General features: G+C 40.6%; 1 pseudogene; it reads right to left on the bottom strand.

The window, feature by feature from the left end:
- Positions 1-1,770: 1,770 nt before the first annotated feature.
- LOC147417025 (L-type lectin-domain containing receptor kinase IV.1-like) overlaps positions 1,771-12,572 on the bottom strand; it is a 32,882-nt pseudogene continuing 22,080 nt past the window's right edge.

Genomic DNA, 12,572 nt, shown 5'->3' with positions numbered 1-12,572 from the left:
CCACTTTTATAATTAAGCGTGGGCCATTGATCCCCTCTTGCCCATGTCCGTGTGAGATAGTGCTAAGGCTATGGCCCTATGGGCTTGATCGGACCGGGGACCCTTTAAAAGCAAACAATCATGTTAGCTACTCGGGAGTCGGCACTACCTTTGGACTTGGGTCCAATTTTCTAATTGGAAGAGAATGTATCCAAGGCTAGAAAAATACATTTTTCCTAAGGGATCAAAATAAGGGGAAACTTGAAATTCTCCCAGTTTTTAGGTCAAAATATGAAGCTTCCGCCAGTAATTACACATAAAAACTTGTGTAAATTTTTCGGTTTTCTTAAAGGCAAGCTCAAAATCTAACTGAGATTTTATAATTTCAGCCGGTTAAAATACACTAGACCGTGGTTTTTTTCTAACACTGATTATGTATCTAGTTGTTCTAACAACACCTGTGACCTCAGTGAGGTGTGAGGGTCCCTATCACCCCCTTTCTCATGAGTGTCAGTTTATAAAACATAACCATCACTCATCACATCAGTCTTGTTTTACCTTTTGCTTTCTCTAAGAGCCTGATCGCGTTTTCATGCGCCAAATGATTCTTTGCGAAGAGTATGTCAACTTCTCGAGCAGAACGCGTTTAAAAGGAGGGAGTTCAACGAGTGGGCTGCTCTGATTTACTGAGAATCCCACTTCTTTTGAGGCCATTATTTCATATCTTGTAGATTACGAGGTCCAAATGCAGCTTAGGAAGTGTCATGATTGTATTTTGTCTCTCTAGTTTACCTACTTCGTAACTTGGTGAGGAGCACGACGGGTAGCACATGCAACCAAGTCCTAATGTAATTGTAAGGCATTTAAATTTTTTTTTTTAAACAAAGCATTAGAGAGTAATACATTAGAGAGAGAGAGAGAGCCATGGCTGGCGAGCATGGAAGCTTTAGATATGTCAAGAATATATACAACGGCCGCATCGAAAGATCTTCTTGGCCATGCCCCTATTGGGCATATCCCACAATTAGGACACTCCATCTCTCTCTTGTTGGGCAAATTTATCTCTCTCTCTCTCTCTCTCTCTCTCTCTCACCCCCTCTTTCTCTCTCTAATTTTGTGAAGCATGCTAAATTATGTTAATCAAGTGGGTGTGATTAATTTAACTAATGATAAAATATTTATGATTTTTTGGAAGAATTATTTATGAAAAATAACAAACGCTTTGTATTTTTTCGAAGAAGTGTTGTTATTATGAAGCGTTATGGGTGCAAGTGGAGCGTTTTGTGTTGTGTGTAGTGCGAGAGTGCTTTGTTGAACGAAGGGCTTTCTGTTTCATCACAAGGCAAGCCATCCCCAAGCTTGGAGGGTCGAGGTAGAAGACGAGCGGTTCCACTTGTAAAACAGACTTGACTGTGTTTTGCTATAACGGGATCATATCCGCTGTTTCAATTTGTGAGAGCCAATCCAAAACATGATGGGTGGATGCCATCGAGGTCTCTCTTGTGGGCATATGTGAAGTCCAAGAAAGTAGTACCCATTCTTTTTTAGTAGTGTTCTTTAATTTTTATTCACAAGCAAAACAGAGGGCAACACCAAAATTTGAATGTTTAAGCGCTAAAGCGGGGTTCAATAAAATAAGTGCAGCAAGTAGAGAGACATTATTCGTGGTAATATGAGCGATAATAACCGCGGTAATGTTTGAAATACAAAAAAATACCACCCCCCCCCCCCCCCTCTCTTCTTTGGCCAACCCATTTTGGCTCTCTCTCTACAAAACGCGGTAAAAGGTCGCTATAAACGTTTTGAATTGCGTTTTTTTTCCTAGAACATACCAGTTTCTATAGTAAAGACTACATATAAAGTGCCTTTCACACTCTCCCATAAGCTCATCTTTGAGTAACTCAAAATCTTTGTGGCAAATGCCTTCAATGTGGGGGCTATCGAAAGGTGCACATCTATCTGATGTGACACTACATCATAATCAATCTAGGTGATGAGACGGCGGCTGAAATTGGTGCTTTTCAAAACCAACTATGAGGGAAAGCTTTGATATCTAGTGGGTGAGAAAATTGATGTCCAAGCCGTCATGGTGATCATCCGGATTATTGTACTCAAGGTTCGGGAAGGTGTCATACTCAATAGCAACATGGAAGCATTGGAGCCTTTGTAGAAGTCGACATCGAAGAGGCTGCCATGGTAGATGGAGTGGTAGATCGGGTAATTGAAAGCAGGTTATTGAGTGCTATTATGAATATGAAACCGTCCCAAATGATGCTTGTCTTGTTTGTGGATATGGAGAAGGTAAATGAGGTAGAAAATAATGCAGCTAGCCCTTGGGAGAGGTTTTGCATGACGATGGGCATCCTGACGATGGGCATCCTGTAGAGAAATCTTAAACAAATAAGGACATGTTTCTTTGCTTCTTTTTTATGTCATGAAAAGAGAGCTACCATCTTCATTGATGGTCGTGTTGCCGAGGATGAGAAGGTTCTCTGTGGAAGCAAAATTTAGGAACGTGAAGCTCGCATTCTTGGAATATACAAGATGGGAAATTGTACTTAGAGTAAGGGAATATGGAGCGAGTGAATATAAAACATCTTGGAAAGCATTATCAAAGAAAAACATTGATGAAAAGAGTGTTAGAGGCAGCTAGGAAAGAGCTGGCAGTTCGTTGATTCTAGGAACAGAGGCATTGATAGACTTGATAACATGGGAGATATCTAGAGTTTGCCTACATCAAGTTGTGCCAGAAGCTGAGCAAGGTGAACAATGTTTCAAATTTGGTGGACATTGAAATGATGGTGGAGGAGGGCATCATAGGTGACATTATAGATGCTAGCACGAAGAAGTAATTTTCGCTAGATGTTGCCGCACTAGGAATCCTCCAATGTTGAGTAGAAAAATGGCCAACGTGATGCGTGATAAGATGGAGTCATCGATGATTGTCACCCAATTGGTAGTGAAGAACATGACTTCGAGTGATACTTGAACACCTAGAGAAAGAATCCATTTTATAGGTCCCTCCTTTGCAAGTATGCATCCGCCTCATCCAACAAAAGGATCACATGCCAATTGTACACGATTTCCATTATTTGGATGAGCCTTGCTTCCACCTCATCCGCTTCCTTTACCAGCTGAAAGGTGCTTATGGACCACATGCATGCCGTTTCACCAAATTCCCTATGGGCTTGACCGAACCCAGACCCTTCCTGCAAACAGTCACATTAGTTACTCCGGGGTCAACGCTAGCTTTGGGACTTGGAAGTTGGGTTCAATTTTCCAGTTGAAAGAGAATGTACCTTGTCTCTTCTAACAACACCTCAGTAAGGTGTAGCTATTTGAGGGTAGGGGGATGACTCAAAAAGAGTTACTTTCTCCTCGTGTGAGGTTCCCCATTACCCCTTTCTCATGCGTGTGAGTTTGTATAGCATAACCATCATTGATCACATCAGTCTTGTCCTATCTTTTACTTTCTCTAATGTAATTGCAAGGCATCTTAAATAAAAAAACAAAGCATTAGAGAGTAATACACTAGAGAGAGAGAGAGAGAGAGAGAGAGAGACAGGTGTTAGTGGGTCGCCGCAAGCGATGTCTATAGCATAGCTTTTTGATACTAACATAATGTCAATATGCAAGGAAGTGACTTGGGATGGGGCACAGAGACTCAATGAGTTTTTCAATCTCACAAAAGTGAACCTAAAGGACTGTTCATACGTCTACAATAGCAAATCAACCACTTCCTAGTCAAAAAATTAGTATATGTCCAATCTCACTGCTCTAGGTCATCACGCCTTTTCAACATTCTAACGAATTCGGGCTGCAACGAAACTTAAGGAGAGGTGTTACAATGCCTAAGGAATATTCCTACCACGTTCTGCAGTCATATGGGAAGGTACATAAATCACCATCCATCCCAAAAAAAATGTATAGAAAACTGAAACAGAACTACACAGAAATGTTCCCTTCAAGCTTAGAAACACTCTTCCAAGGTCAAAACATCAAAAAGTAACCAATTAAGACCTCAAATCAATGCATTTAGCTTATAGAGAAGATGTCACAAACTACAATAGAATTGAGAATGATAACACTTAAATTAAAGAGCAAGAGACAAGGAACACAATGTGCTATTTGAAATCGAATTCTGATTACCAAACAAGGAGAAAGATTGATTACAACTTGCAGCAGTATTGCAGCTCTCAATCGACGTCCAATAAATCCCAAAGATAATGATAATGTGTCCTCCAAAACTAAGGGTTTTGATTTAAAAACTTGGGACCCTTTCCCACGGCCATTTGGCCACTTACAAGGTTTGTAGGCTCGGAGAGGCTTAGAGGGAATGATAAACTATATTACAACTTGAGAATTATCAACAACAAAATTACACAGCTTCTTTTGAAAAAATGATTGAATACATCAAAGTTTGGTGTATATTCAGCTTTTAAGTGACATTCCGCTGTATCCACCAAACATTACCCCCTTCCTATTCATTGCACATCCTCGTGCAATCTGCATTTGACTGTCGCCTTTAGTAGTTGACCAGTCTCTTTTCCAACGTCCTGTGAGTCGCCTAATTTGTTTTTCCCTTGCCTCGATCTCCATCTTTGTTGCAAGATCTTTGAAAGGATTATTGATGAGAGTGCTCTAATATGCGATATGCTGAGCTGGTATGTAATAGAAATGGCCTATGAACTTTGAAAGTAGCGGAATTAGGAAACTAGGTGAAGCACTTTTTGAGAGATTACTTTGTGAGCATAGCGTGTGAATCTAATTGATGGTAGCAACATAAACATGGTACTTAGTTAAATTGGCATGAACAATACTTTTTCAAGAAAGAGAGACTTTAGAGAACATGACAATAGTTGAAGACCGGATTCATACAGAGCCGGTCCCCCCTCCAATAGGCATTTGCATTATAGTTTCTCCCATCAAGAGAGACTTGGTACAATACAATCTTTGCGTTCCTTGTGACCTAGGTGATGCAATGAAGATGGAAAGCTTCATGCATCACAAGCATAACATAAAATTTGTAGAAAGCATTAACTATCCCAAGCCTCAGTCCCAAGGCCTCAAACACCTTCGAAGGTGGAGAGAGCTAGATGGGAATGAGGATAGGGAAGAGGAAGAAGAAACATTCCATAGGAGAAAGAAATAGTTCCTCACTTATCATTACTCTTCTTGCTAGCATACATAATAGCATACTAATGAAGATGGAGAAGATGGCAAGCTTAAGCATTGAAGCATGGCTCTTGGTTGGATTTTCATTCCATAGCCAAGAGTGTTGGTGTAGGCTCTCACTTCTCACAACCTTGGAAAAAGAGGTGGATTTCCTCAACTTTCACCAAGTGAGAATGGTTCCACCAAATGAGTGTGTGTGTGTGTGGTGTATATCCCCCTATCACCCCCTTGTTTGCTTGGGGTGAGTTGTGACTTTTCCACATGCTTCAATCTCATTGGACCCCTCTCCCCTTAGCCAGTCAAATGCAGCATGCAGTCAAGTACATGGGTAGTCTTTTGACAAGTGTCCTCCTTACCCCTTAGAGAGAGAGAGAGAGAGAGAGAGAGAGAGAGAGAGAGAGAGCTTGAAAATATCTAGATATTTGCTGGATGGAACTAGAAGCTCATTGGACCCCTCTTTAGCCCAACCAATAGCATTCAAGCATACCATGTGGTTAAGCTTAGGAAGAGTCTGGCATGTGTCCCATGTGCCCTTTGGGTGAGCGGAAGGTTAGGTCAAAGATTCCCCTAACTTTGGGACTTTCATGCATAGGAAGATTCTCAAGAACCGTCCTCATTAAATATGACAAGTACCTCAAGTACCTTAGTCATCAAGCATGACAAGCACCTTAGGTGGAGTTCCCACCTCAAGCTCAACCCTAGCTTGCCTAAGGTCCAAGGCAAGTTTAGGTCGGGTTGCCACCTCAAGCTAATCCCTGGCTTGCCTAAGGTCAAAGGACTTTTAACACTAACTATTGGAGTTCTTTAATGAATCTAACCCTAAGGTCTTTTAACCTCCATTAGTTAGCCTTGCTCTTTGACAGACTATCTCTCATTTGGGTCCCTTTACCATTGGCCCCGTGTTGAGATAGATCCGTAAGCACATGTCTATATTCTAACCCTTGTTCCCGTTTATTTTCCCACATCAAATGATCAATTTAATACGAGAAAATCATTTGCATTGGTTAGATTTTAGATTTACTGACATTACCTCTCTCTTGAAATCATAGTCGTCCTCAACTATGAGGTAAAAGAGATAAAGCCATAGTCGTTAGTCAATTTGTCTTAGCGGGTACATGATCCCTTTTTATCCTACAAAGTCATTCCAAGATGGATATGAATAATTCATTTGGTGCTTGGGAGACATAGCTGTTGCAAGCATGTATGCTCTTTCGTCCATTTCATCCTCCCAAGTAGAGTGACAAATTCTACATGGTGTTTGAGAGACGTCGTCATCCCAAAAATGATTCTTAGTATGCATACTAATTAAATTTGTGCACAATAAAGAGAGAGTTAATCTTATAAAACAAAAACATTGATCATAACATGTACATTTGCTTACTCTAATGTAGCATTGTAAGCGTTGACAAGGTTCATACTATCCTTAAGTTGGATTCCTTGCATCCATCTAGCATCTTCAAAAGGATACTTAATAAGATATCGTCAAATAATCTTACCATGTCGTAGTACCTTATCTTCATGCCGAAGGATAGCTTCGGGTTGTAGCACCTCTTCTTGGTCTTCAATTTTGGGAGGGTCTTCAATAATTGATTCATTTGGAGTCTCTCCTTTGTAGGGCTTAAGTAGGCTCACATGAAAAGAATTGTGTATGAGCCAATGGTTAGGCAACTTGAGTTGATAAGCCACCTCATTGATTAGCTTCAAAATTTGAAAAGGATCATAGTATCTTTTTGCTAGTTTAGCATAATACTTTTGATGGCCCGTAGGATTTTTGCCCGTCGTTTGCCTCAATCGAGCCTTAGGAAACTTAAGTAAGACCCAATCAGTTTATTTGAACGTTAAGGCCCTTTTGTGCTTGTCAGCAACAGCTTTTTTCCTTAGCTGGGAGATGGATATAGCCTCTTTAATCTTTTGAAAAGATGCTTGCAGATCACGGCCATACTCATCGGCAACGGAGATCTTTCCATGTACTTTAAGTAGCAAGGGACTTTTAGGTCTTCCCTCTATGATTTCAAAAGGCGCTTTTCCCGTAGAAGTATGGATAGTATTATTATACGCATACTCTACAAGAGGTAAGTAGTTTTTCCATTGTGAGCGTTGATCTACTTTTGTAACATAGGTCTTTAGTAGATCAAGAATCGTAAGATTGGTTATCTCACTTTGGCCATCCGTTTGTGGATGATAGGCCAAAGAGAAATTCAATCTTGTACCCAGATTTTCAAAGAGACTTTTCCAAAAATTACTGGTCATTCTAGGATCTCTATCTGACACGATGGATGTTGGAAATCCATGGTGTTTGAAAATCTGGGATATGAAGAGAGTTTCCATTTGGTGTGGCTTAATAGTCTTCTTGACAGGGATAACATGTCCTTGCTTGCTAAACTCGTCGACTATTGTCCATATTCCTCTATTTCCATGGATAGACTTGGGTAATCCAAAGATAAAATCCATGGATAAACTCTCCCATGGTGAATTAGGAATTGGCAATGGCTGGAGTAATCCAGGTTGCTTCCCTCTATCATACTTGGTCTTTTGGTATACCACACATTTTAAACATAGACTTGTATGTCCACTTTCATCGTAGGCCAATAAAAGTACGTCTCTACTCCTCGAAGAGTAGGTTGAATGCCTCTATGTCCCGCATTGGGAGGAGCATGGGATTCATACATGACTTTCTCACAAAGAGAGTGGGTAACACATAGCCTATTGCCATAGAGAAGATAACCATCTTGCAAGGTGAATAGTTCCTCTTTCTTCCCCAAAGCAAGGGCTGACATTATGTCTTTAAAGTCAAGGTCAATAGCATACTCATTTATCATAGAAGATAGATCATTGTGAGTTGCTATTGACACAGCATTAACTTTTGGTAGTCATAAAAGTGCATAAGCCACTTGATTGTGCTTACCAACAATGTGAGCAGTGTGGAAATTAAATTGCGAAAGAAAATTTTCCCACCTCATTTGTTTGTCGGAAAGCTTTGTTTGCGTCATGAAGTACTTGAGACTTTGATGGTCTGTTTATAAAATGAATGGAGTCCCCAATAGATAGGGCTTCCATGTGTTTAGGGCATGTAGAACAACTAAAAACTCTTTCTCATAAATGCCTAAGACCCGTTCATCCCGTGTTGAGCCTTTCGCTCTCATATGCTATGGAATGACTTCTTGAAGCAAGACTGCTCCAAGGCAATCACCACAAGCATCACATTGGACCTCAAATGGCTTTGAGAGGTTTGGAAGCATAAGGACTGGTTGGGAGGTAAGCTTCTCTTTGAGCTTGTCAAAAGCACTTTGCTCCTTAGCAGTCCATGAATACTTAGCCTTTTTCTTTGTTAAGTCATGTAATGGTCCTGCTATTTGAGAGAATTTTGCTATGAAGCGTCTATAGTATGCACACACACCAATAAAGCTTCTTAGCACATGTAGATTTCTTGGATTAGCCTCATGCTTTTATTACCTACAACTTTAATGGATCCATACGGATACCATCTCGAGAGATAATATGACCTAAGTATTGAATCTCTTGAAGGAAAAATTCACTCTTCTTTTGATTGAGAAAAACTTATTCTCCCTTAATGCTTAAAAAATCACTCGCAGATGTTGCTTGTGTTCCTCCAAGGAACTGGAGTAGATGATGATTTCATCAAAGAACACTCCAGTGAATTTGCGGTAGGGTCTTAAAAATTTCTCCATCAATCGATTGCATTAGTCAAGCCAAAAGGCATGACAAGATATTCATAAAGGCCAAACATTGTACAAAATGCGGTCTTTAGAATGTCTTCATTCACTATCCTTATTTGATGGTAGCCACTTTTAAGGCCAATCCTAATGAAGTAGGTAGAGCCTTGTAGCTTATCAAACAGATCTTCTACCCAAGGTACAATTTTTTTTTTGTTGAGATTGATATGGTTTAGTGCGTGATAGTCCACACACATGCGGTATGTACCATCTTTCTTTTGCACTAAAAGGACTGGAGAAGAAAAGGGAGAGGAGGTAGGCCTCACCATCCCTTTGTCTACCAATTCTTGTACTTGCCTCATTATCTCCTCTTGTTGAGCTTGTGAAACTCGATAGGGAGGTTTATTAGGTGGTGAGATTCCTGATAGAAGCTCAATTCGATGGTCATCATCCCCTCGTTTTGGAGGTAAGTCCATAGGGATATCATCGATGAACACATCATGGAATACTTTTAGAAATTTAGACAAGTCTAACTCTTCTTGATTCCTACCATTCACCTTTGATGAAACATTAGGACCTTTTAGGGACTCTTTGACAAAAATCATGTACGCAGAAACTGAGCTTTTCATTGATTTATCAAGGGCGAGAGGATTTACAAGTGGTATAGTACGACCAGACTCATTAGCATCTATATGCATATTCTTTCCCCTATAGGTGAAGTAGATTCTCCTTTCAGGGAACTTCATGTTGGCAGCCATGCGGTTGAACCATGGTACCCCTAGGATAGCATCGTCATTTTGGAGAGGAGAGATGAAGAAGTCTTCTTTGTTGACATAGATTTGGACATGAAGCCTCAACTTCCCAATCAAGGGAGTACCAGAGGCTTGTTGTCCCTTGAAAGTGGCATCAACAGCTACAACATCTCCCATCTCAAAAGCTTGAATGCCCAACTTGTAACCAACTCCATTGATATGAAATTGTGAGTAGAACTAGGGTCAAACAAGATGAAAGTATCATGCTCCCTTACCTTTCCCCAAACATAGGAGAGAGGTGATCCTTTACAATGAGCATCCTCTTTTGGAGCTTCGATAGTGGAAGCTCTAGGAGTCTTATTGAGAGCATTTCTTTTGAGGCAAGAACGATAACCATGTCCTTGCTCCCCACACTTAAAACATTTGTGATCCTTGTGAAAAGTTTCAAGCTCTTCAGGAGAGACTTTATTTTTACCTTTGTAAACTCCTTTCTCCTTGGACCGATTGTTGTTGTTGTTGTTGGAATGGCCTTGGGAAAAATTTTGGGCATTAATTTTTCCCTTTGCATCACTTTTGTCTTTATTTTCCATGGGCTTGACATTCCGTCTAACCCCTTGTTGGAAATTATGTGTGAAGGAACCATGGTATGGTGGATTACTTCGCTGATATAACCAGGCCATTGAGAGTTGACATACTCAGCCATCTCTTCAGGTAATCCTGCATAGAATTGTTGCTTTTTCTCAGCAAACTCTATCTTTTGAAAGAAAATAGCCTTGAGATGTAAATCCCAAAACATGTCCACATATTTGTGTATAGACTCATGAGAGAGAAGTCTCAAACTCCTCCATTTAGTGAGCACTTTTTCCTTTGCATCGCTTGCAAGGAATTGCTTCTTCATGATGTAAACTCGTAGAGTTTTCCATGTCTTTGGGGCTTCGCCATTGCCACGAAGGCTGGCCCACCATTGACGAACCGATTTTTGGAAGTGCATAGCTACATGGCGTATCTTGAAGGAATTCGTGAAGTTCTCGTCTCCAAAGGCTGCATCAAATTGTTGGATGAAGGCCACTACTTTGTCGATACCACCAAAGGTGCCATCATATGTGAGAAAAGAGATACTCTTTCCTCCCTCTTTGAACTTCTTGAGCTTTTGTGACCTTCGCCATGCAGGGTAAGATTTGTGATGTCCTCCCCTCTTATATTCTCTAGGAGAGTATCCATAGCTTTCATCGGTAGAGGAGGAAGGTGGAGAAAAGGGATAAGAGGGTGACCTCTTTCTTGCCCTTTTCTTCCTTGGTTTTGTCTCTTCCCTTTTGGAGTGACGAGGAGAAGGACTATGAGTTAACCGTTTCCTATTGGGAGGAGTTGGCAATCGTTTAGCCTACCTTCTTCATGGAGCCACATCTTCGGAGGAATTTAGGGATTCATTTCTTTCTTGATCTTTGGATTCTTCCTCTCGTATGGGAGAGAGTCTTCTTTTGGGGGTCTCATCAAGATGCCTCCTAAGCTCTCTCTCCTCCTGGAGACGAAAGGAAATCCCATAAGCACGTAGTTTTTGAGTAACTTCGGCTTGCAAAGTGGGGTTGCCCATAGCTTGTTGCAACCTAGTGACAAGGTAATTAACAAACATGGGGGCATCATTATTGGTCCCTTCATGTGCAAAATCAAAGTTATCAATGTTCATTCTACTCTCTTGGTTATTGTCAGCCATGTTAATTAAACTTATGTGTTTACTTAGTGTATGCTTTGGAAATTCAAAACCTTCATTGCTACTCCTCTTAGCCTTTGAAAATAGGCACTTAAGTATCTACACCCACGGCTCAAATTGGTTAATTATAGAGCGTAGTGGAGTGAGTCTAACATAGCGAAGTTGCTGAGGGATAGCTCCTTTCCGACTTCTTATGGCTCAATAATGGTAAAGCCGTATGCAAGTCTAAAAAGACTCCATTATTAAGACCAAAGCTCCCGAGGTGTGCACCATAGCCCACATAGTGGGCTCAACAAAACCGAAAATAGATCCCAGTCCCACTTACCCTACTATAATTAACAAAAACAACCATTAATAGGCTACTTAAGGACCTCTCTTCTTAAGCAAGAAAGGAGAAACCAAATGCTCTGATCCCAATGTAATGAAAGTAGCGGAATTAGGAAATTAAGTGAAGCACTTTTTGAGAGATTACTTTGTGAGCATAGCGGGTGAACTTAATTGATAGTAGCAACATAAACATGGTACTTAGTTAACTCGGCATGAACAATACTTTTGCAAGAGAGAGAGACTTTAGAGAACATGACAATAGTTGAGGACCGGATTCATACGGAGCCAGTCCCCCCTCCAATAGGCATTTGTAGTATAGTTTCTCCCATCAAGAGAGACCTAGTACAATACAATCTTTATGTTCCTTGTGACCTAGGTGATGCAATGAAGAGGAAATATTCATGCATCACAAGCATAACATAAAATTTATAGAAAGAATTAACTATCCCAAGCCTCAGTCCCAAGGCCTCAAACACCTTCGAAGGTGGAGAGAGCTAGCAGGGATGAGGATAGGGAAGAGGAAGAAGAAACATTCCATAGGAGAAAAAAATAGTTCCTCACTTATCACTACTCTTCTTGTTAGCATACATAATAGGGAAGAGGATAGGGAAGAGGAAGAAGAAACATTCCATAGGAGAAAAAAATAGTTCCTCACTTATGACCACTCTTCTTGTTAGCATACATAATAGCATAGTAATAAAGATGGAGAATATGGAAAGCTTAAGCATTGAAGCACGGCTCTTGGTTGGATTTACATTCCATAGAGTGTTGGTGTATGCTCTCACTTCTCACAATCTTGGAGAAGGAGGTGGAGTTTCTCAACTTTCACACAAGTGAGAATGGTTCCACCAAATGAGTGTGTGTGTGTGTGTGTGTGTGTGTGTGTGGTGTGTGTGTGTGTGTGTGTGTATCCCCCTAGCACCCCCCTTGCTTGCTTGGGGCGAGTTGTTGACTTTT

Source organism: Adiantum capillus-veneris, unplaced genomic scaffold (genome assembly GCF_014529385.1).
Source record: "Adiantum capillus-veneris isolate H3 unplaced genomic scaffold, ASM1452938v2 Hic_scaffold_33, whole genome shotgun sequence".
NCBI classification, from domain to species: domain Eukaryota; kingdom Viridiplantae; phylum Streptophyta; class Polypodiopsida; order Polypodiales; family Pteridaceae; genus Adiantum; species Adiantum capillus-veneris.
Note: the sequence above shows the minus strand (reverse complement) of the source record. Positions and strands in the feature narration are given on the sequence as shown.